At 36.0% G+C, this 27,057-nt stretch overlaps 1 pseudogene across 1 annotated transcript in view; it reads left to right on the forward strand.

Moving 5' to 3' along the window:
* LOC308620814 (NEDD8-activating enzyme E1 regulatory subunit-like) overlaps positions 1-26,502 on the forward strand; it is a 33,654-nt pseudogene extending 7,152 nt beyond the window's left edge. Inside the window, exons 2-4 of the transcript in view lie at positions 20,310-20,463; positions 25,697-25,862; positions 25,934-26,502. The product of the transcript in view is annotated as an NEDD8-activating enzyme E1 regulatory subunit-like (transcript). The remainder of the gene's footprint in view (positions 1-20,309; positions 20,464-25,696; positions 25,863-25,933) is intronic.
* Positions 26,503-27,057: the final 555 nt, after the last annotated feature.

Consider the following 27,057-nt stretch of genomic DNA (forward strand, 5'->3'; position numbering starts at 1 on the left):
CACTCTGAATTCTTTCCTGCATGAAGCCAAGGACCCTTACTTGATGGCCAGTCCCAGGGACTCATTTGAGACCTGCGACATGACTGTCTTCCTGCACCCATTTTTCTGGCAACAGTATTATCTCCATTACTATTTGTATTACATGTTAGTGCATGGCACGAACCCTGTAAATGGATGGTGAGTCTCCACAAGATGCTGGTGGTGAGACTGGTCGTGTGTGAAGTTGGAATTCATGCACACCAGCAAGTGGACTTCCTGTAGCCTTTGCAGGATGGTCAAGGGTATACTTGCCCTCCATAAGCTTGATGGCTGCTTTTTGTGATTTTAAGTGAGCATTTTACATGATTCCATTTTCTATCTTTTCATATCAGTTAAAACTTTTTTCTTTTTTACTTTTTTTAAATGGTTGCCATAGAGTTTGCACATTTACAGTTGACCCAAGTGCACTTTCAAATAACACTATACTGCTTCATAGGTAGTGTGAACACCTTAAAATAACAAAATAATCCTAACTCCCATTCCTTGTACCATTGCTATCATTCATTTCATTTATATATAAGCATATATGAAATTGAATACATTGTTAGTATTATTATTTTAGACAAAGTGCTATCTATTAGATCAACCATGGATAAGAAAAATAAGATGTTTTCATTTTACCTTTGCTTATTCTTTCTTTGATGCTCTTCTTTACATAGATCAGACTTTCTGAGCTATGATATTTTCCTCCCTCTAAAGAACTTCTGTTAACATTTTTGTGAGGCAGGTCTACTGGCAACAAATTCCTCAAATTTTGTTTTTCTGAGAATGTCTATTTTTCCTTCAATTTTGAAGGATCAATTTCATGGTACAGGATTTTAGGTTAATTTTTTTTCTCTCTCAACGCTTTAAATATGTCACTACACTCTCTTCCTGCTTGCATGGCTTCTGAGAAGTTGGATGTAATTCTTATTTCTGTTCTTCACAGGTAAGGTGTTTTTTTCCCCTCTGGATTCTTTCAAAATTTTTCCCTTACTTTTAATTTTCTGTAGTTTGAAAATAATATGCCTTGGTGTAGCTTTTGGCATGCATCATGCTTCGTGTTCTCTGAGCTTCCTAGATCTGTGGTTTTGTGTCTGACATTAATTTGGGAAAATTCTCAGTTGTTTTTGTTTCAAATACTTAGTGTTCCTTTCTTTCTTCTTTATCTGGTATTCCCATTACATGTATGTTGTGCCCTTGTAGCTGAACCACAGTCCTTTGATGTTCCTTTTTTTTTTCCAGACTTTGTTCTCTTTTCTTTTTAGTTTCAAGGATTCTATTAACGTACCCTCTAGCTTGGAGATTCTTTCCTCAGCCACGTTCAGTCTATTCATAAGCCCAACAAAGGCATTCTTAATTTTGGTTACAGTGATTTTCATGTCTAACATCTCTTTTTGGTTATTTCTTAGAATTTCTATCTCTCTGCTGACACTGCCTATCTATCCTTGAGTGCTTCTACTTACCCATTAAAGTCCTTAAGATGTTAATTGTTTTAAGTTCACAGTCTGATAATTCCAACATCACTGCCATGTGGTTCTGGTGCTTGCTCTATTCCTTTTTTTGCGTGTGCGTGTGTCTTTTAGTGTGCCTAGCATGTTTTTCTTCATAACCAGGCATGATGTACCAGGTTAAAGGAACTGCTGTAAATAGGCCTTTAGTAACATGGTGGCAAGGCGTTGGGGGAGGGGAAGTGTTTTGTTGTCCTATGATTAACTCTCAGTCTTTTAGTGAGCTTATGCCTCTGGACTCTGAACTTTCCAAGTGTTTCTCAGAGTTGTTTTTTTTTTTTTTTCCTTAGGTGGAACAGGATGGTTAGAGGGAGCTGGAGTTGAATATTCCCCTTCTCCCAGTCAGTCGCTGGTAATACTCCAGCAGTTTAGGCTCCAGTTAACTCCTGGATGCAGGCCTTGTTAAGAAGAGTAGAGTGCTATGGCATGTTTCAAAATGGTTCATTTCCCTTTCTCCTTGCTAGAAGCATGAGGGAATTTTTCTCTGACATTTATTGTGAAAACCTGGTCAAGCTCCTGCAGGTAAAACTCACAAAAGTGTGGTGTACCCCTATGATTAAGTCCTCTGGGGTTTTTAACTCTCAGACTTGTCCACACTGAGCTTCCAGCAATTAATTTCATTTCAGGTTTTTCCACCCTGGTACTGGTTCCCACAGTGTTTTCACTTGTGAGTCTGCTCTAGTATGCTGTGATTCCCTGTGTTCACCTGTCTCTCCAATTTTGGGGGCAATGGTTTGACCTGTATCTTCACCTCTTATGCATCCAAGAAGAGTTGATTTTTTCAGTCTGTTCAGCTTTGTACTTGTCGTTTAGACAGAACAGCAATTTCCAAACTTCTCGATGGGAATCAGAAACCTGAAGTCAGAAATACATTTTTTAAAATAATTCTTCATTTTTTTTCCTGTTTATAAAGCTTTCCAGTAAATGATCAGAATTTTGAGGGTAAGGACCATAACTAGGTCCTTCAGAGTACCTTGTAGTATGCTTTCTGCTCATGTGTGACAGAGCTAATACTTATCATTAAGACAAAATTATATATTGCTATAATGGCTGTTTAAGCAATCTCACATTTTGTGATATTTATAAGAAGTAAAAACATCTGTAATGGAAACAGCTACTATGGTCTCTAGGGATGTTAGAAATAAGACAAACTTGCAATTTCTTTGCATTGACCTCATCTTGTCAAGTTGTCTAACACGGGATAAAAATCTAAAAGAACTAGGAGAAAGGGGTGGTGGAATATGGGGAGAAGGGTACTGAATACATAAAACATAGGAAATATGTACACACACACAATTTTTTTTTCATATTTGTCACTCTGAATTTGCTTGCCAGGGTCCTTGGTTCCCTCACCTTCATCACCCCATTATTCCCTATCACCACATTGATAGTTTTCTTCATATAATCTATTAGTGATTTTAATTTTAATATATTCATATATCAATGCATACTTTATACACAGTGCTTAGCATAGTTACCAACACAGAGATGACATTCAAGTGATAATTTTTAATATATGAACTTAACTAATACAATAGGAAAACTTTCCTAGGATGACAGTGAAAAAAGTTATAAGTAATTTGATTTTAAAACAAGACTATAGACAAAATGGCTCTTTCTATGGGTTATTTGCAATCATCTTGGCTGACTCTTTACTTCTCTGTCACCATAGAATAGGAAGTCATGGCATTGAATGTTGTGTCAGGAGTGGAATCAGCCAGTTGGCATTGAAAAATTTAAGCATCATCCTCTTTTGTATATGACAGCGTGACAATGAGAAGAGAGCCAATGTGACAGGGTTTGGAGTGTCTTGGCCCAGAAGCAAAGCCTATCTCACTTTGAAACACAGACCTGAAATGCTCAGATTGGGCAGGAAGCAAGGATGGTTATTATCTCTTGAGCCAAAGACCACATCTCTGTATTCATATGCTGGCTCCTCTTACTATAATGCATATCAAAACAAAACATTGTGTCTATAGAAATTAAAGGTACATCCTGACTTGACTGCCCTATCTCAATAAAGCACATTTCTTAAAAATAGATCTTAGATGCTAAAAAATGGATCTCTGCACTTATATTAATGGTTTTAAGCTTTTTGTTTAGCAGATGCTACATAGGCAAGGCAAAATTTCTAATTTTTAATGGTCTGAACATTGACAGAACTGTCTGATCCCACAAGGCAGCAGATATTGCCAATTTACCCAAAGCCATGAAGTCAGCAAGACACTGTGTCCTCTCACCTTTCATGACCACTTTCATTCCTCTATTTCAACCTGCTCTTAGTCTTTGGCTCTGAGTTAATTGCCCATTTCACCACAGACCTGAGCTTTAGCACCTCCGTTTTTGACTTTGGCTCCATTCCTGGATTACACTGTAGATCTCCAAGCTCCTCATTCCCACACACTCCCTACCAATCCTCCACTCTCCCTCCCATCCTGCATCTCAAGCAGCCTCAGGTTATCCTTATTATACTTTGTCCTGGCCCAGCCAGCTCTCCTCCCAATTAAACCCATACCATGTCCCTGTAATTTAATAGAAACAGTTATGAACACTATTTAGTCTTGGCTTCACCTCAGTCTTATGAACAGGCCCTCCTTGAACAATCTTTACACAATACAACACAGTTGTGTTTCCATTTTTACAGCTTGATACATTCTATTTTGAACAAACTGAACACTATCCACTCTGAAGTTCACTGGACCAGATTTCAGCTAAAATTTTTATGTAAATCCTACAAGTATTGATTTTCTCTGGATCTTACAATAAAAAAAATAGATAAGCAGGTAAGTAAATAAATTTACTCATTCATTCACACACATGTTCTTTAATCCCTCTATTCAATAAATATTTATTATGTTCCTACTATAGGGTAGTCACAGGGCTGGATATTTCACTGTGGCAGAAATAGATCTAATTATTTAATTTTATACCCCTTAGAGTCTGTGTGTATCACCTCAGTTCTTTATATCTTCAACTCTTCATTTTTGAAATGGATGTAATAACCCACACCTTTTCTGACAAATGTTGAGGTTGAGGTATGATGCGATTTTTTTAATGTAAAAAGTTCCAAACAAATATAATGGATAATTATTCCTTTGGTGACCTCTGGGTTAATTGAAGTTTTTATGGCATATGTTTTTATGTTGCTACAGTGACAATTAACTGTAATTTATAAGATGTCACCTACTTAATAATTGATTGTGCTGTAAACTCAAGGTTGTTTCTTAGATTTTGTTATTGTTTTTATTAGAACTGTTAACTGAAGCTTTCTGCATAACGTACATGTAAAGAAACAAGCTGGTAAATGAAGATGCAGCTTTTGTATTATTTATGAGGTATTTAAGAATATTTGAGCCTGGACATATCATTCTTAGATGACAAATAACCTAAGAGAGTAAAAACCTCATATAAGGAAGATGGAAAAACATGAATAGTTATTGCATTGAACTATAGTTCCCATCCATTTTGAAGTGAGCCCAGCATTTCACCCTAAATTTAAGGCTGAAGTTTACGGGCATCAGATTTATCATATTGAGCTCTGTTGGAATTAGCCAGTGGTTAAATGAAATGCTGTTACATTTCACGGTACCAAACAGAGCAACAAGCTCCAAATGTAAAGGAGGGAATTGCTATCACATACAGGCAGCCTCTGTGATCTTGTTCTCTAATAACTACTAAGTATGCTGAGTGTTTTCTGTGTTTCAGGCACTGTTCTAAGTGCTTTTCATTTATTAAGTCATCTAACTCTTCAATGAACTCTTTGAAGTAGGTTCTATTATTATCTACAGTTATAGTGAATCATGAAGAGGTTATGGGATTTGCATAACAGCATTCATGAGAGAGCTGTGATTTCAAAGCAGGCACTATGGCTCTGGGGTCTTTTATCTTAGCCACTGTCCTACACGGCCTCTCATCTAACACCCAGGAAAAACAGAAATTTGGGAGAAGAAATGAATAGATATGACCAAGGAAAGTAGAACAACTCTACATTAACCTGGCATTTTGTGACCCAGACTTTTATTCTTCTTTCATGAAATGGTCATTCCCTTGCAACACTAAATATAACTAACTCTTTAAGGACCAGACCAAATTCTACTTCTTTGATGAAGTAGAACCATGTATCAAGTATACAAAGAATAAGGTGAGATATCTGATCTTGAGCATCTCACTTCAAATATGAAAAAGATAGTATTGATCTCACGTATAAAATTCATATATAATGTGGTTAACATTAAAAAAATCAGAATTATAATCAGTTATAATTAAGCCACTTTTATTTGCATAGTTTCTTAAGCAGCAAGACGTAGGTCTCTGAAAATTCTCAAAGAAATGGATTAATGAAGAATTTTTGAAGAAATGGGTTGTGGAAATGTTAGTTTACTAAAATAAACATAATAAAACTAGTACACTGAAACACTGAATAAAGAGAATGTTAGTGACTTTTTATACATCTACTCAACTTCAGTAAGTACAAATTATACAATGGATTGTATTTACCCTACTTGGTCTCTAAAAATTTGACATAAACTCCTGCATATATATATATATATATATATATATATATATATATATATATATAGAGAGAGAGAGAGAGAGAGAGAGAGAGAGAGAGAGATTATATGTCAATTAAACATGCTATATTCTTTCAAAATCCATTCATTGAATGCCTACTATAAGTTAGGGACTATAATAGGCACTTAACATTTGTAGGTAACTTAAATACAATTCCTACCATCTTGGACTTTATAGTCTGATGAGGAGTGGATACATAGACATTAAACAATACACACATGCACATACAATTACACATCAAGCTAATGTCAATAAACAAACAGTGCACTGTAAAGAAGTAATTCTCTCTGATCATTTTCTCTCTCTATGCTAGTTTAGGCTACCTTTTTCAAATGGCTATGTCAGTGGTGTGCTGGTAAGCCAGTTCTGGGAAGGGAGGAAGCCTTTGTAGTTTTTGCCAATTTTCTTGGTGTAAACATTCCCACCATGGCTGATTTCAAGCTCCCAATATGATTCTACTGAATGCATAATTGATAAAAGAGGTGGATAATCTACTCTTACTAGCAGTATGAAACCAGCTCCAGCTAACTCAGGCTGTGTCCCAGCTGATCAATGATCTTGGATAAGGGCTCCATCTATTTGAGTCACAATTCCCTTAGCTGTTAATAAAAAGTTACAATGATTTGAACCATAAAATAATGTAATTCATATCCCCTTCACAAGGTGGTAGGAAAACACTTTGTACAAGACCTGTACAGTAATGGAGTTATCATTGCCATTAATAATAATAGCAAAAACACATTTATTGGATCAAACAGTCTTGCATTTGTCTTGGCTCTACTATATATTGATGATATAATCTTGAAAAAATAATGTACATTTTTTTCTAAGTATAAGTTTGCAAGTTAAGTGAGAAAAATAGGAGCATATAACATATAGCATTATGGTACCTAAAAGGCTTTTTGTATTACCTGACATTTATGTCCTTAATAAATATTAGCTATTGTTATTATTTCCCTTATACAAAAATCATGAAACTACATCCTGAGTCTAGTTTCTTGATTAGAAAGAATCAGGTAACAACTCACAGGGGGGAATTATGGAGATAAAACACAAATACTCTAATAACTGGAAAGCACAAATACTAAGTTGGGGAGCAATGGAGATAATTAGAATATATTGAGCACATATTACTAAAAATCCAAAGTAAATCATTACATACTTACTGAGATATGTTTTATCCACAGAACACTTTTGACAACAAATGTGTGAGGTTTTTCCTCACACTGACAATTTTTAAACTCTCCAGACACCAGCTAGATGTTCCAGCTTAACTTAATTCATCTTGATTTAGCATCAGATTCCCACAAGTTGAAGACCCAGTCCCACAAGACTGTCCTCACTTCAGATGCCAGATCACAAGTCCTGGGCTTCCCATAATTCTGACTGATGGGCTATAAATTAGGGGTTGCCATTCTCCCCTGCTTTGGTTTGACAGTTTGCTAGAAACAGTCACAGAACTCAGGGAAACAGGTTACTTCCTATCACTGGTTTATTATTGAAGATACAATTCAGGAATAGACAAATGCAAGAGATGCATACATAGGTCAAGGCACAGGAGAAGAAGCACAGAACTTCCATGCCTTCCCTAGATGTGTTACTCTCTCAGAACCTTCTCTCAGAAGTTATCCAAATCCTATCATTTAAGGTTTTTCATGGAGGGTTCATTACATAGGCATGATTCATTAAGTCATTGGCCATTGGTGATGAACTTAACCTCCAGCCCCTCTCCTCTTCTCAAAGGTTGGATGGGGGTGGGGCTGAAAGTTCCAACTCTCTCATCTTGCCTCGGTTTTCCTGGGGACCAGCATCGGTCCTGAAACTATCTAGAGGACCCCAGCCACCAATCATCTCATTATCATACATATGATACTATTATCATTCTGGAGATTCCAAGAGTCTTAGAAGCTCTTTTGTCAGAACCTAGAGACTAACACCACATATTATTATAAAAATGCTTCTAGCACTCCTATCACACAGGAAATTACAAGGGTTCTAGGAACTCTGCACCAGGAACCAGGGACAAAGACAAATATACATTTCTTAGTATATGATAATATCACAAAGCCATTTAGCCTCATGACAACTCTCAAAATACACCCACTTTATAGATGAGAGAATTGAGAAACTGAAAGTTGGAACAAACTGCCAAAGTAACAAGAGTTTGTAGGTGGCAAATCTGGAATCCAAAATTTGATGCCTCTCTCTTCAAGGCTTGAATCCATTTATTGTGGATTAAGCTGCTGTATGTTTCTAGCTGGATAAATTTTCCAGTATGAGTTTTTCCTCATATGTCCTTTAAAGGATGAAGAGCAGTTGTTACCCTGATACTTTTTATTCATAACCCTGATGATCATCTCTTTTGTCCTCATTCCAGATGTCATCCGTTATTGATGGACTTCTTTTAACACCTGTCTCAATGTTCAGACAATCCATGAATACAAGTTAAAGGGGTACACTGTGGGAGCTTCCCTGGTGGCGCAGTGGTTGGGAGTCCGCCTGCTGTTGCGGGGGACACGGGTTCGTGCCCCGGTCCTGGAAGATCCCACATGCCGCAGAGCGGCTGGGCCCATGGGCCATGGCCGCTGGGCCTGTGCGTCCGGAGCCTGTGCTCCGCAGCGGGAGGGGCCTCAGCGGTGAGAGGCCCGAGTACAGCAAAAAAAAAAAAAAAAAAAAAAGGGGGTACACTGTGTCCCATTTATTCAGAGGCTTTAAACAAGATCCCAATGCATCCTGAGTAATCACTGCTTGGGCAAGCAAGCCTAGAATGTTGTCAGTTTGTGCTGTTGAACATAAATCTTTAAAAAATATTACTTAATAGATAATCATCTGGCAATTTATATGTTGTATGCTTGCTGAGTATACACACACACGTTAAAAAGATTAAAATTTGGTGCAAAGCTACAAGGAATCCCTATTATACTTCAGGAATGGTAGGAGTCAAGGTGGAGAAGGGTAGGAAACAGATATAATACAGGTAGAAGGAAGGGTAACTTAAAACACTCAGGAATTTAAATTCTGCCCACCATCCTTGAAAATATTAAATGCTTTTAAAGACATTCTCTTTTCCTTCTCCTTCTTCTTCTTCCTCCCCCCACCCTTCCTCCTCCTCCTCCTTTTTCTAACAATCTCAAACATATAGTAGTACAAAGAAAATGTTTTGCTTTATCCTGGACTATTTGAGTATATGGTGTTCTGCCTTATCACCCCAAAGTAATAAGTAAAGTAAGACTTTACTGTGGATTTCCTATGAGTAAGGACATTCACCTTACAGAGGGGGTTTGATTTCTTTTTGCTTTGAATATTTATAGATATTAAAGTTAAATCTCCTCCAGGGCAGAGACATCCTTATTTTACTCATTCATTTACTTATTTGTTCAACAAATATTTATTAAGCATACCTGTGAGTACAGTATTTGGAGTGCTTGTAATGTATTACTTGATATGGGTCCCGGTTGCATGGTTGTGCTCAGTTGATGAACAATACTCAAGCTGGATACTTACATGTGCACTTTTCTATATGTACTTAAACATTCTTTTAAAATTTCTGAAAATGTGATACAATTAAACTTAAATCTCATGTGTTGGTTGCACAACCATGTGAATGCATTTAATGTCACTGAACACTGCACTTAAAAATGTTTGCAAGTTTTAAGTTATTCATGTTTTACAATGATAAAAAAATAAACACATGGATGGACCTAGAGATTATTATACTAAGTGAAGTAAGTCAAAAAGAGAAAGACAGATATCATATTATATCACTTATATGTGGAATTAAAATATGACACAAATGAACTTATTTATGAAACAGAAACAGACTCACCGACATAGAAAACAAACTTATAGTTACCAAGGGGGAAAGGGGGTGGGGGAAGGATAAATTAGGAGTTTGGGATTAGCAGATACAAACTGCTATATATAAAATAGATAAACAACAAGGTCGTACTGTATAGCACAAGGAACTATATTCAATATCCTGTAATAAACCATAATGGAAAAGAATATATATATATATATAGATATAGATATAGATATAGATATATAGATATATAGATATATAACTGAGTTACTTTGCTGTACACCTGAAACTAACACAACGTTGTAAATCAACTATACTTCAATTTAAATAAATGAATAAATAAATAAACAAACCTCATGAGTGTTATACAAAAGAGAAAAACAGAGAGAGCATGATTTCTGGTTCTTCCTATGGGGTTTTTGAAAGGATGTATAATAAACTACAAGAAATAAGAAATTCAGTTTCTCCTTTAATTCTGTAGAATGAAATGATCTCTTTGTTTATAGGCTTACCTGCTATTCCTGTTTAATCTTAATGATAAGTCATTTGGTTACTCGGAAAACATCTGGAATAATTAAGATCTTACATAGTATATGTCAGTAACATTTCTTTGGTAAAGATATGTGTTATTCCTCTCATACATTTCTTCTTTTTTCCATCTTGTTTAGTGATTTTTTTTTCAAGCAGGTATCTGAGGGATATTCCAAAGTTTCGTCTGCAGTTAAGAGTCCATTTATTTTCATCTATGATGCCTAAAAATACACTGTTCACATGAATTTCCTGCCCATTTAGGTCCAACCTCTCTGGACAATGACTAAAGTTAAATAATTTTTTTCTTTTATTGGAGCTCAAACTCTGTTCCAGAGATTGTGCTACACTGGGACAACAGAGGTGAGTAGGATATTGTATTTTTATCAAGGAGTTTTTATTTGTCCAGATGATAGATAACAAATAACTTCAATATACCACAGTAGTTATAAATGTCAGTCTTTAGTTTCTTCATTCATTCATTAGAGAAACAGTAGAGCATAACAGTTAGCAGGTCTTGAAACATACCTTTCGGGCCTGATTTCCAGTTCTGCTTTTTTGTAGTAGCCATGGGATTCGGGGCATATTACTAAACCCCAGTTTCTTCATCCCTATAAAGGGTAAAAAATATTACCTAACTCCTAGGATTATTGTAAAGATTACAACATGCAATAGGTGCAAATATCTTATATGTGGCATATAATGCACATTATACAAATATTAATTATTCATTCATTTATGCATGCATCTGTAAACATTTCATTTTGCAGAGAATCATTTCAATTCCATTGCAGTGTCCAGCTGTCCTGGGTGTGAGTTTGTCACAGCAATTGTCTCAAGGGGTGAATGCTTTATTTACAGCTTTGCTCCTTGTGTAGGGCAGGGAGACATTTAAAAAATAACCTGTTTCCCATTATCTGTTAATACTTATATGTACATATGAATCAAGCATTTTGACCTGCTGACTTTTTAACTTAAATTCCTTTTCTTGGTAGAAAGACGCCTAAGTTTCTTGTGCTATTTCTGTGATTTCTTCTTCCCAGTCTGGAGTTTTCCATTTGCTTCTGTTGGGAAGAAAAAGCTTTTCCTATATCCTGTTGGATTCACACTTGGGAACTGAGAATTAAACTGACGAAAACCGGACTTCCTTGGTGGCGCAGTGGTTAAGAATCCATGTGCCAATGCAGGGCACATGGGTTCGAGCCCTGGTCTGGGAAGATACCACATGCTGCGGAGCAACTAAGACAGTGTGCCACAACTACTGAGCCTGCGCTCTAGAGCCCATGAGCCACAACTACTGAGCCTGCGTGCCACAACTACTGAAGCCCATGCGCCTAGAGCCCATTGCCCACAACAAGAGAAGCCGCCGCAATGAGAAGCATGCACACTGCAACAAAGAGTAGTCCCCGCTTGCTGCAACTAGAGAAAGCCCGCACAGCAACAAAGACCCAACACAGCCCAAAATAAATAAATACATAAATAAATTTATATTAAAAAAATGACAAAAACCAGATTTTCAAGAGAAAAGACAAATTTAATCATTTACACATGAGAGTTCACAGAAAAAATGTGACTCAAAGATGTGGGTAGAATTTGAGGAGGACAAGAAGGGCACAAAAGGGCAAACAAATGATGTTTTGGAAAGATACGGTCCTTTAGCAGAATATATAGGAGAATGGCTGTTTAGTGGGGTGTGGAGGCTTCTTATCTCCAGTGATAAGAGTCAACCATCTTCTCTGGTTGCTCCTGGGGAAGGCATCTGTGGCAATGGAGGTTTTTGTGTTCTTTTGGGAGGCTCTGCTTTTAGGCAGATGAGAGACTTCAGGAACTCAAATGTCTTCTGCTCAAAATAAATTTTTTGCCACGCATATTCTGGACCCCTTCACTTGTTCCTCAGGATTGACTGTCACACCATCACCTTTCATCTGGTGATCAACCTCCCACTCCTTTACTTCTACTAAAGCTTTGCTAAGCATTCTCTCTACCCAGCACCTTTCTCAATTCGAATTTCCTTTTCAGGTTGCCATTCCTTCATTACCTCTTATTTGTTTGCCCTCTGGAGCAGACCTCTCAAGCATATCTGTCTCCCTCTTCTCTTCTTTTCACAGGGAATGCAAGAGTTAGTAATGGAACTTTTCTTTCTCAGCAGTCAGCTTTTCTCTGAAGAAATTAATGGGGATTTATCATGTCAGGTGCTCGCCTTAAAAAGGCACAGAAGGGCACATTGATTTTCTTGATCTTCCCCTTTGATGTGAAGTTGAAAGCCAGAGCCACTCACTGTTCTCTTACCTAGAGTGATCTTAAGCGTTCCATTTCACTCTCACTGTTGACTTTGTATTAATCTGAACTTTTTTTTTTAAATGAACACATTAAACTAACAATAAGGAAAGATCAAATTGACTTTTCTCTCTGGCCCTCTTGACCCTTATTCCCACGTATGGGTTTTCCAGCATCACTTGGTAGCCGCCTTCCCTCTACATCTGGCTTATGGAAAATAAATGCTAGACTGACACTGAGACATCATAATTTTGAATTTTGCTCTGTTGTTCATCTGGGTTATGACACACCACTCAGAGGCTGATAAAAATTCACCAATTTACCCAGCAAGATAGGCAATAATAAGGGACACATTTTTCTGCTACAGGGATGATAACTGAAAAGCACCTGCTGAGCAGGGGATAAAAAACAGGGATACCAAGAATTATTTTTGCTCAGATATTATTTAGGTGTTTTATCATGAGCATTTTTTTGCACTCCAAAAACTTGTACATGAGAATTTTTATCATTTCAATAAAACAGTAAAAATAGTGGATGTATACGAAAGCAATTTAAAAAATAATCTTAAGCTACCTGCAACAGAATCTAAGTGCATAAAGTGTTTAACAATGAAAAGCACATCGATAATTCCAATAGTTTGTATTCACCATCACCCAAATGCTGCCATCATTATGGGAGATATGGGGCACATGTGACCTCCAACGAGAGCAGAAAAGGAAAGAGCCTTGCTGTGGACTCAGGCTTTGGAATCCAGCTAAATTCTAAGAGATACATCATACTAGGAAATTTCCTATGGCCTGGAGAATGGCCACCATAACCCAGAGGTATTCCTTCACAGTTGCCCCTAACATTAATGGGTTAGCCACCATGTCTGAGTTTCTAATGACAGTCACCAAGAATTTTTCACAGACCAGAACTCTTAAATTTTAATTAATATAGGTAAGGACCACTGGAATACTTGTTATAAATGCAGAATCCCAGACCCCATCCTAAAAAATTGTTGATTGTGAAACAGAGTCCATGCCATTACCCACAAGAATTTGCACAATTGAGTCCCTGCCCATCCCTTCCACCTCAACTTGCACCAGGTTCCCCTTTTGTCTTTCGGCTCCAGCCCTTCCTTTTTGCCTGCAATGCTTCCTCCTGACAAAAGTCCTTGTCATATACTATTCTTTGCACCTGAAACACCTTTTCCTTCTTGCTTCACTGAGTAAATTCCTAGTTCTATTTTAGATGTTAGTTAAAACTCTCCCTTCTACAGGTAGGTATTCTCTGACTTTCTAGGCTCAATCAGATACCTTAATTATAAGTTCCCTCTCACACTGTATAGCTTCCTCTCAGTAGTAATTTTATGTGTGTTTATGTAATTACTTAACTGATGTCTGACTCCTCTTTCGGGATATAAGCTCCATGTGAGCAAGAAGTTTACCTTTTCCACGTTATCACTAGGGTCCATGACAGAGCTTAGCACACAGTAGCTGTTCAGTATATGTTCAGCACATGTTGTTTATCAAGGTTTTTTTGATGATTCTCTGAAAGTGGCCTATAAATAAGACCTTGAGAAATAATGAATTAAGAAAGCACTAACCTACCTTGCTCCTCTAAGAACAACCTATAAGGAAAAACTCAAGACTCTTTTTCAGGAAATAATTCTATTTCCTGAGCAAATTAGGAGTCACAGAAAATTAACAACACAAGTCCAAGGTGTCTGACTGATAAGCCACACCACATAAATTTGGAAATCAGTCATCCATCATTCCATATCATCTGTGGGCTCAAGTTCATCAAGACTATATACCCTTTTATGTAATATATATATATATATATATATATATATATATATATATATATATATATATATATATATATATTTTTTAGAGAAGCAATTTCTTTATTTCTTTTTGGCTGTGTTGGGTCTTTGTTGCTGCGTGCGGTCTTCCTCTGGTTGCAGCAAGTGGGGGTTGCGGTGCGTGGGCTTCTCATTGTGGTGGCTTCTCTTGTTGCAGAGCACAGGCTCTAAATGCGTGGGCTTCAGTAGTTGTGGCGCACAGGCTCAGTAGTTGTGGCTTGTCAGTTCTAGAGTGCAGGCTCAGTAGTTGTGGCTCACGGGGTTAGTTACTCCGTGGTATGTGGGATCTTCCTGGACCAGGGCTCGAACCCATGTCCCCTGCATTGGCAGGTGGATCCTTAACTACTGCACCACCAGGGAAGTCCCCTATGCAATACATTTCATGTTGGATATTTTCTCAGTCTTCTTGTTTTATTTTAAAATCAAAGGGATTATAGTTTTTAATAGGAGGTCCCACATGCTTCGACACCTTCATGCCAACATGACTTTAATGATACTGTGGGACATCTTCTGGGCTCCTCATACAAGCATCATAGGTGTTCCAGAATGAGACAATATGTCAGCTCTCTTAAGCAGTATTTTATTCTGCCCTAAGCAATATTTAGTTCCTCTATTTTTAATTAACTATTAAACAGGGTCACTTGCTCAGAAAGTATATTCTTTAACTCTCTTAGGATACATTTTAGCATTCAAGAATTTCACAGGTAGGACATTTTTATTAGGATACAGAGAATGGGCAATATCTACAGTAAAATCTTGGACTCCTCCAAGGCTGGATACATAATTTGCAGGACCCAGTACAAAAAGAAAATGTAGAACCCCTTATTTAAAAACTAGGAGTGGGAAAATGCCATTAGTGGGCCATTTTCCTTTCTTCAGGGTCTTCGGTGTTTCGTGTGTTTTTATTACTATTTAATGTTCCAAGTAAAGAAAAGTTAAATTTTTAATTTTAATTTAATTTACTAGCATTTTTTTCTTACTATTCATCTTTTATGTAAGGCCAGTTTTGAATGAATGCACCATTTAAATTGCTTGTGGAATCACTGAAATTAACAGAATTCCTAAGTTTATGGCTTGACCAGGGAGGGTGCCTAAAACTGGCCAGAGCAATAAATACAAATCATACTCAGGAAGATTGGAAAGAGAAAGAAAGCATCCCCCCACTCACAGAGCTTGTCAAGAGAGTTCTCCTAGGCAAGTGACACTCATGGGACATGTGCATACTCACAGAAACCAGTAGCCCCATTTTACCACAAGCCTGAGGGTTATAGGTTAACCCCTCCACCAGCTGCCAGACTGATGTGCCATATCTTCAACTGAAGCAAACTTTAAGATCATCTAAATAAATCCACACATACTTGACATGATGAAAGTGAAGTACAATGAGTTAAATAACTCATTCCTTGGATCACTGTTCATTAGTGACACAGCAACAGTCACAACCTTCAGTTTCTAAATTTCACCCCAGAGATTTTTCTCTAACAAAACATGTTTTCCAAATAATAACATCTCCAAATATTCTCCAACATCATAAATGGAAATATCCAGTTGTTTCAATTTTTTTTTTTTTGCAGGAAGGCACCTAAACTTTACTGAAGAACTGCTATGTACATATTGTTTTTGTTTAAATTAAACTTTTTAGCACATAATTGTAAATGCATATGCAGTTACAAGAATAATATAGAAAGATCTCGTATACTTTTGAACCATTTTACCCGAAGGTAACATCTTGCATAACTATAGTGCAATATCATAGCCAGGACATCAGATTTGATACACTCAAGACTGAGAATCCTTCCGTCACCACATGATCCTCCCTATTGTCTTCACATAGGCACATCCACTACCCTCTCCTACCACGTTCCTGACCCCTGGCAATCACTAACATGTTCTCCATTGCTACCATTTTTGTCAATTCAAAGTTGTTATATATATAGAATCATACAGTATGTAAACTTCTGGAGTTGGCTTTTTAAACTCAGCATAATTCCCTGGAGTTTCATCCAGGTTTTTGCAGGTTTATTATTTATTGCTGAGTAGTATTTCATAGCTTGGATGTACTACAGTTTGTTTAATCATTTGCCCATTGAAGGGCATATGTGCTGTTTCTATTTTGATACTATTACAAATAAATTTGCTATGAGAATTTGTGTGTATGTTTTTGTGTAAACATAACTAAGTTTTTGTATTTCATGTGTATTATATAGTCTCCATAGTATAGATAGCATATAGTATACAGTATGGTGGATATCGCATGTATATATACTAATATACTTATTATGTATAATATATATTGTAACACATGGTGTCTACATATAATGTAACTTTTATATTGTATTAATTTTCTGTTTACCACAATCTTAGTGACTTAAACAACACAAATTTAGTATCCTATATTTCTAGAGATCAGAGGTCCTAAAATGAAGGTGTCAGCAGGATGGCTCCTTCTGGAAGCTCTAGGGAGAATCTGTTTCCTTTCCTATCCATCTTTGAAAGGCCATTCTCACTTTTCACCTTTCCCTTTTCTTCCATCATCACTTCACCTTCTCTCTTACATTGCCTCTATTACTTCCTTCTTATAAGGACTCGTGATTACATTGGGTCCATCTAGATAACCCAGGCTAATTCCTCCACCTCAATATCCTTAGCTAGATTATATCTGCAAAGTCCCTTTTGCCATGGAAGGTAACATATACACAAACTCTGTGGTTTAGGGGATGTATGTGCAGACACTTTGTGAGGACACTATTCTGTGTACCATATGTAGGGTAATATACTATATAGCATATATTACATGCAATATATTTATATCAATGTATAGATAGATTGCACATACATAATACATAAACATTCATACACAGACTTACAGGATAGTGTCTGTCTTCTTCACTGCTTTATTGCCAGATCTATTGAGAATAGTGCTTCACACTGAACCTCACTCAATAGAATACTTGATAAATAAATAAGACCCTGTATCTTCTTCAACTTATGGAGAATATTTACTAACAAGCTTCCCTTACTTAAAGAAAAAGATAACAAGGATTTTGTAATATGTATACTAAAGCTTGTTTGGAGGCAAACAATAATTATGATTGTTGTAACATAAAAAATCATTAAATCTACTGCAAAGATCTTCCAGCTAAATGTAAGGATTTGAAAATGTCTTGATTTTGCTTAAAGCTTTGTTTCTGCAAAATAAAGAGAAGTAAGATGGAGGAATACTGCCCTAGATCTAATTGCAATCAATAAGGAATAATGGCTGGTAAGATAGACAGCTGAGACCCCTGACAGTGGCCCTTGGTTCATTGAGGGTGGTCATTATTGAAGTCAAGACAACATGGTTGGATCAGACATATCTCTTGGGTCCTAAGTTCCTAAAAGACAACACAAATCACAAAGAATGGGAAAGGATGAAAGGGATGTTCTGACAGTACTATTAAGAGCTAATACTCTAATGTGAGGTGATGGATGTGTTAATTAACTCAGTAGTGGGAATCCTTTTACAACACAGATGTACATCAACTCATCACTTTCTGCACTTTAAATATATCACAATTCTATTTGTCAATTATACTCAGTAAAGTTGATAAACAAACAAACAAACAAACACTCTTGAATCAACTGGGTGTCACACTGAAAGAAAGGAAATAGGGATTGAGCAACCTACCAATGGACACGCAAACTATTAACCTCCAAATGTATATTCTACTTTTATTACTAATATTAACTCATAAACATTTTATCCTGTCATTAGAATCTTTACATACACAATGGCTTATATATAATACCATCGTTTCCTGTATTTGCCTTGTCGTAAAAAAAGGTTTGGAAACATTGATCTCTCTTACATCTCCTTACATCCTACCTATAGTTCTCATCATCTTCTTAACCATTCACCTTTATTGTACCTTCAAGTAACCTCAAAAGGTGTGCTCTCTTCTTACTAGAATGTCTTTTGCAAACTGAAATGTTTGATGCAAACAATGCAAGGAAGAAACTACAGGAAAATTAGAAGATTTTTTTTAACTTTATTTTTTTAAGAAAGCCAGTTACAGGTTCATGGGAGCAAACAGCTAGTAACCAACTAAACAAGGGCAAGTCTATAACACAAATCCTGTTTAATAGGACTAGCAAGGTTTGGGGTCATGAAAGGTACAAGAACAGTTTCACTATGAAACTAATGACTGTTTATGTTTATAGAGTAGCAGAGTCATCTCAAGAAAATAGGGTCACAATTCCAAACAAGCTACTGCTCTGACCTCGTTGGCCTGCTTACAAATGCCTTATTATTCATTTCACCTATGTTAGCTTTTTACAAGTTCTCAGAGCAACTTTATAAAGCAGATATCATTGTTCCAACTTTACAGAACGGGAAACATAAACTGATAGTTTATTTGACTGGATCCTCACCATTTAGTTTTTTAGCTCAGAAAGCATCTGCTTAAAAATGTCTTTCTTCATCACCTTATCCATCACTACCAACCCTTTCTTTAATCTGCATCATATAACTCTCTTATTTTTCTGTTACAAGTCTCATTTTATATTACATTTAAATTTATTTATTTATTTTTTGGTCTGTCATTACCACACAAATATGTAAACTGTTTGAGGGTACAGTATGCATTTGTCTTGGTTTCTTCTGTTTTCCCAGAGCCAAGAATTATAACTGGCCCATAATCAGCACTCAGCATTTATTTTGGAGAGATCAAACACCGAGGTTTTGTGGACTGCAGAGATGTGACTACATGTAACAGGAAAATTCAGAAACATACATAAGTTTAGAGGAGAGCATATTAAAAATGGAAAAAAAAATTGTTTGTTTCGGTCCTCAAATCTTTACTTAGTATCGGCCAGATGCTATGTTCTATGTTAGACAAGGTCTATCAGGTTTTTCTGTGAGTTATTTCTACTTTCCCTTCAGGCCTCAGCTGAGGAATCTTGTCCACAGAGAAGCCTTCCAAGAGTGGAACTTGTATTGTTTCATTCCCTTGTCATATATCCCTATATCCACCTTTATGAATCAATTATGAATATTATCATTGTTAATTTACAATGTGTGCCTTTTCCAACTCTCTGTAAGGTTCCAGAGATTAGAAACTGTGTCTGTTTTGTTTATTAACCCTTCTCCAGTACCTGTTACTGATTGCCATAAAACAGTTGCTCAATTGTTTCAGTATATGTATCTTGCATAAATGCAAATAACGAAAAATAAAATAATAATACATAAAATATAGATCTGCTAAAAAATACAGTAGGGGCCTATGACTTATATAAACCCTGGTACCTGTAAAAGTCAGGAAAATTTTCATAGGGAGAAGACAATATAATTTACTTTGCAAAGAAGGTAATCAGGGCCAAGCAGATATAAGGACAGTAGAAAGGGAAAAAGGGTGTAAGCCCAGAATGTATGGAAATCTACAAACTGGAGCATAGACTGTGAGGTACAGAAGTGCCAGGAAATGAATCCAGGGAAGCAATGTTTTCTAGTGGTCAAGCAGCAGTGACAGTGGCAGCTGCCACGTCACTCCCACATTTCCATATACTGTGCCAGTAAAGAAGCAGTGGACCAAATGGATTTCAACAGTTTAATATTCACTCTGCAGCAGGCAGCAGGAGCTTTGTGTTTCTTTTCCCCTGTCCCCAAGTCCCATGGGGAAGATAGGAAACAGGCCCAGGTGAACAATGCACAGTTGATCTATAATACAACTGAGGAACCCAAGCTTTGTAACCCCATACCCCCATTTTTATAAAGAGAAACCTGAACAACCTTTGCCTGGCAGGGAGGCATTATCTTTATTATCCTAGTTCAGAAGTATATCTGCCTTCAGACCAAGAGGGAGAAACTACCTCTAGTTTCCGCAGCTGTCTGCTATGCAAACCTCCTTGGGAACAAACTCCGTCACAAGGTAATGTAGAAATATCTTGGAGAGAACTGCTTCTCAACAGTGGTGAGAATACACTTTTCAAAAGGCTTCTTTATTCATTAAGACATTTTAATTTATATTTTTCTGTTGATGGGGAGATAATGACTAACCATATGTGAGTGAAAAGTGGTACCATATTTCTAGATGAGTTAAAAAATGTTCTTATCAAGGATGATAGGTGAGTAGTAGTTGCCTCATATCTCAAATACCCAAACACTGAATGCCTAGAATACCCAACCAATTTAGTCACTGGACCTATTTTTTGAGACATATGCATAGAAACTCTTAGTGGAATGTAAATTTATAGTGATGACTAGGGTTCAAAACTTTTACGGGTTTCTTTAGAATTTTGTCTGTGTCAATTCACAACTTTGAATTACTCTTCACATTTTATAGCACATAAAACCTTTATGGCATATAATGTGATTCTTTTGTTAATCTGATTCATATCACCTTCCCAAAAGCCAGATTTTTTTCGTCTTCCAAATTTCAATGAGATGTTTTTTTTCTCCTTGCAATGACTTATTTAAGAACCGTAACTTTTTATGAACAACTATGTCTATTACAAAGTTAAGTTTCAGAGTTGCTTTACACTTAGATCTTCTTCCAGTAAAAATGTTCCCACAGTGAAGATTTTTCTCTTTGAAACGTTAATAAAGCTGAGGAGATGATGTTAGGTGTAGAAAATGAGAGCTATATTCTTTGCTTTCTAGACAAGTATTAAATTAAAATTAATCATACATTTAATTCACCAGAGATGGTGGACGTTTGAAGGAAAACAAGAATGAAAATGGGTCTAATTCACTCATTTGACATTTATTTAGTGTTTTATATAGTCTAGGCCTTCTCATGTTTTCGTGGAATCACAAGAAAATAATAATTCTTGGTGTATACCCTCAAGGAGCTTTCAGCATAGTGAGATAAACAAAAGGAAGAAACCCTTTTTAAAAAGCATGGAAACCTTGAATACATTAATACACACAGTAGCATAAGAAGTTTCTCCCCATGGAGTTTCATACAAAGTTGTTTAGCAGAGAACCAGAATGAGATATTGGTTTTGAGGTTTGAGTAGAGATTAATAAAGTAGAGTCTGAAAGGAATGATAGAAAGAATTATATGTCACATTAAAGGAAATATGTGAAAATGTGTGTCATTTTAAGGAAATCCTAGAATGTGTGTGAGGGGCAGGGCTGGGATTACAAGCTGAAGGAGTCACAGGAAAGGGACAGGATATGAGACTACAAAGTTAGGTTGGAGCAGGTCACAAATGTCCTTGGACGCCTTGCTGAACAAGTGCTTTGATTTTATTTTTTTAGAGGTGATATAAATCAACTTTTGACCCCTGTTCTAAAAAGGGTAATTCAAAAATATTGTGGGAGTGTTTTGAGAGGAGACAAACCTGTATGCAAGGTAGGACTCCAGTTGAAATTGGAACATTAGAAGTGAGAACTGTGAAAAAATAAGGAATTAGAATATATTTCCAAAATTGATAATATTTGGTAACTGGTTGTTTGGGGTATGGGTATGAAAACAGAAGTAAGAAAGATCATGAGATCTGGAGTTCAAACTAGAAATAAATTAGTATTTTGGGGAGACTGAAAATGAATTAGAAAGTAAGATAACATGAAAAAGAGCTTAGAGTTCATCCAAGTTGTCATCCAGATGCCTTAATGCATTCTATGAAGCAGAAAACTTTATTTAATGTAACTGTGTATTAGTAACTTCACTGGAAGGTCTGAACCTAGAAAACAGATATGAACAATCTGATTCATGTCCCTCTTTGCACTTAATCAATGAAATTGCAAATCAACAAAATGGAGTGTAAATAACTTGGTAGTTTTTCTAATAGTGTTATGAGACTAATCAATAAAATCAATGTATTGTATACCAGAAATATCCTATTGAAACTTTGCAAAATCAAAACAAACAAATCATGTGTTTATTTTCTTCCCTTGTGAAGGAGGAAATGATTGGTCAATGTAATATCACAATATCATTATGTGAAGTATAGTAATAACAACTGTACACCTTTCTCAGTGCTGGAGCACTGCCTAAGAAATAGTGTGTCCTTAATAAGTATTTGCATGAAAGAAAAATTCAGCTCTCCAGATGTTATCTGCAGACTCTAGTATGTCAGTAGAATTTAAAATTTTACACACGACCTTTAATAATTCAAGTTATTCTTGTGTTAACTATTTTAACATCTGATATTAAGCTTATAATTGCATAAAAGTCTTTATAGGTGCTCAGTAACTTTTTGTTTGAGGTCATATTTCCCAATAGCTGAACTCAGGCCCAGCCCAGGAGAATTCAAGGATCACAGCGGTTTAGTGTGTCAGTGAAGAGATGGGTGCCCCTCTGTGAGTCTGGCACTGTCTAATCTGGGTTAGAAACTAGCATAGCTCAAAGAATACATGCCTTCCCTGCTCAGACTCAGATCTACTCAGAGAATGTGCCTCTACCTTAAACATGAAAACTCCTAGTAATTCCTCACCCCTACAGGGCTGGGTTTGTTCAAAACTGGTATGACAATTTGGCATTTGGAGAGTGTGAATTAGGATAAGGGAAAGTCAGTAACCTTGAGTTATGAGGTCATGATTTACAGAATACCGATAAGAGGTCTTGGCTCCAGAGGAACTGTATTTCTTTGAATCCTGGTACTGCCAGTTACTTATTGTAAGTATCTAGTATTCAACAGACTTGTCTGATCATTCCAAAATAATAGTTGGTGTTAATTATATGCCAATTATCATCCTTGGCTCAAGGAATACAGAAGAAAACAAGACAAATGCATTCTGTACCCTCAGAGAGTTTACATTCTTATGGTAGAGATAACCAAAAAGAAAAGTTAAATGAAATATAAAATTAATATTGTAGTAAAGAAATTAAAATAATATTACATGATGGGGCAATACAGGAAAGGGAACCTATTGAAACAAAGGCCAATTCAAGTCTCTACTGGAAACCTCTATGGGATTTACTAGGAGCAGGGCATTCAAGGGAAATACCAGGGTACTGTACATCATAGACAATCAGAGTGGGGAGGCATCTGCTAGTCCAGGGCTGCTCTAATAATAACTTACTGAAGACCAAAGATAAAATAATCGGAATGGAGTAAACTGATGAGATACCAAGTTTAATTTTTATGGCATGCTTTTTTTCTTCAGTTGTGCACATATAACATTCCTGACTTGCTCACAGAACACACCCTGGTTTTAGACAGGACCCACTTCTTTACACTAAAAATTATATTTCATCATTATTACACAGATATGGGGTGATAAGGCAAATACACCAGTATAAATTCAACACCACTCCAGAATACAGAACTCAACATGCCCACCATCCTGTTTGCAGGACACAGATATCCTTCTCCTATGTAGCACACAAGGAACACATTTATTACAACACTTAGGTATGCAAAATTTACATACAGTTTCTCTATATATATCCTGTGATACTCTTTGATATTCAATCTGGGACAGAAACTGAAGTATTACTCCCCCCCTTTATATTTTGCTAATATATTTTGATAGTGCACATTGAGATTAATTATATAAGATATATATTGCTGGTTATGAAGAGTGGTGTTTAAAGCATCTGGAGACTGAAAATAACCCCATATGTCCTTGACTTAAGAGGGTTTTTTAAAGCTGATAAAAACTGATCAAAAAAAAAAAAAGGCAAGTATCTCCTTGAAGCCATTAAAGAAGAGGTTCTTTACCACACCACATATGCATGTACTACTTTCTGGGCAGTGTATATTATTGAGACAAACGATAATAAAATGATTTGTCAAACTTATGCACGAAGGACAAATAACAAAATACTAAGAAATCCAATTTAATTTTCTTTCAAATGCCTAAAGCTGAATTCCTGATTAAACTGGTTATTATCTGTGATGATTTTAAAAATTTCTCTCAACATGGACAAAACACAGTAGAGAAAATACTTCCAGCAAAAATAAGTGACATTGGTTATGAGAACCAAAAACTGATGTATTTTTCATATTCCTTTTATTTAAATTCATGGCACTGAATTTGTGATAAAATTATAAAATTAATAGAGATTCATTAATGTCACCATTTTAACAAGGACATTTGGTTTTAATATAATAATGGACATATGAACACATTTCCATTCTAAATTATGCAAATACAGTTGACCCTTGAACAACTCGGGGGTTAGGGGCATGAATCCCCTACATAGTCAAAAATCCAAGGATAACTTTTGACTCCCCCAAAACTTAACTACTAATAGCCTACTGTTGACTGGAAGCCACATAACATAAACAGTCAATTAACACATATTTTGTATGTTATATGTGTTATATATGAATTCTTACAGCAAAGTAAGCTAGAGAAAATAAAATGTTGTTAAGGAAATCATAAGAAGACAAAATACATTTATAGTACTATACTGTATTTATCTATACTGTAAGTTTACTTTGCCTGTTTACAAGATGAATTGTCTGTCGGTACCTACATCAATATTGTCTTATATGATACAAAACACTGTAAATGTTATACATATTACTAACACTAGACATAAAAAAGGGAAAAGATATGAAAAAGATCATATTTATTTACAGATATAATGATTCATGCATTGATAATGAACAAGTAGCAATATGATTGCATTATAGTAGCCTAATGCCAACTGCCAAATGACTACATGACAAAGGTATAAGTTGAAGATTCTTTGTAGTTTAGAGAGTTTACACAGTTTATACTGAAGATTTCATTATCTATTACAAAATGGTCTTAAAATGAAATCAGAATTGAAGAGTTTTTTTTTTTTTTCCCCAAGATAACTAGTATATTCTTATCCCTTTGGGACCTTTCTTTCTCACCTGTGGGGCTCAGTAAACAAGAATATCAAGGAAACATTCAATATCAATGGAATAACCAAACATATGGACAGAAATGTTCACAGTGAAATTTCATTTCTATCTCACCCTGTACTGCATTAAAATATTAAAAATGGATTTCACTGTATCAAATCAACATGCTGTACACCTTAAACTTACACAATGTTATATGTCAATTACATCTCAATAAAGCTGGAAAAAAAGAAAAGTGTTTCTGATTAAAAAAAATACTGCAGGAGGTGATTGTGGCACTTTGCAGGGTCTTGGCTTTTTTCTGGGGGACAGGGTTACTGAGTTTATGGAGTAATCATGGGCAAGATTATGGAGTAATCATGGAGTAATTAGTGTCTGCTCATGTTTGCCTAATAAATGCAACAGCCACAGGAACCGCAATTCTTAAGAACTTGGTACTCTCAGTACTGATTCATTTATAATTATTGATGGATATGAGATAAGCAGAGATGTTGAAAACATTTTTTCTTACAAAGAAGCAATATCAGCAAGAACCAAGATCAAGTTGTCATGGAATTCTTATAACAATTAAATGACAATGGGTCTGAAAATTTGTGGAAGTGAGTTTAGAAAATCTTCTGAACAATGACCTTTCTTTTTCCTGTAGCTTTACTACTATGGTTGCAGCTAGGCTCCCCGAAAGTACATTACTACCTTTGGCTGATGTCCTCTGGAGTTCTTAAATGGCTCTTTTAATCTGTAGAGGATATACGGCTAGTTGGCTATAGGAGGATCATTATAAAAGAACATCCAGATAATGGAATTTTACCCAGATGATGCACTGGAAGATCTACAACTGGATAAACCATTTCCTGAGCTGAGAGAACATTTTCAGTCTTATGATTTGGATCATATGGGGGGAAAATGTCCATAGCCACACTCCACAGATTATAATAATCGCTAAATATTTAGCACAGTGGAACAGTGAAACAAATGGATGAACACCTAAAATGTATAAAGAAAAAGAGGACTTTAGATATGTGATTAGATAAGGGGTTCTAAAGAATGAAATTGGGGCTCCAGAAGTGAATTTTGAAGAAGCTATTAAAAATATAAACACAGCAATAAATATAACTCAGACTCCAATCAATATTGAAGATATATTTAATGATGATTGCTGCTTGAATATCAGCAAATAGACACCATCCTTTGGATTTCAGCTTATGCCTTAAATGACTGTGTGGCCAAGGAGGACCAAAGATGCCTGTTTGAGGCATAACTTCTTAAATGATTGCAGATTTTGGTGTGCATATATAAAACTGCAAAATGTTTACAGTGTTAAAGCAAAGAAAGATGCTTCTTCTGTGAATGATTATGTTGACAAAGTACTGCAGTCCATAGGCCAAGCAATGGAAGCTGTTTCAGAGAAAGAATTAAATTTTTTCTGCAGTAATTCTTCATTTCTTGGAGTTGGTAGATGTTGATCTTTAACTAAAAAATGTGGTTTGGACACAATTAATAAAGATGGAATCATTTCCAGTATGAACATTCCAGATAACGATATAGTACTGTACTTAATGTTATGGGCTGTTGACGGATTTCATAAAGGACATAGTAGACATCCAGGGGTATCTATTAGGTTGAAGAAAACATAGGAAAGTCTTGTCTCACTGGTTTCCTTTAGGAATATAGGTTATCTGTAATAGTGAGAGATGTTATGTCCACACATTGTGCTGTTATGGAACTGCTGAGCC

This window comes from Mesoplodon bidens (genome assembly GCF_964165515.1).
Source record: "Mesoplodon bidens genome assembly, chromosome: 7".
Classification (NCBI taxonomy): Eukaryota; Metazoa; Chordata; class Mammalia; order Artiodactyla; family Ziphiidae; genus Mesoplodon; species Mesoplodon bidens.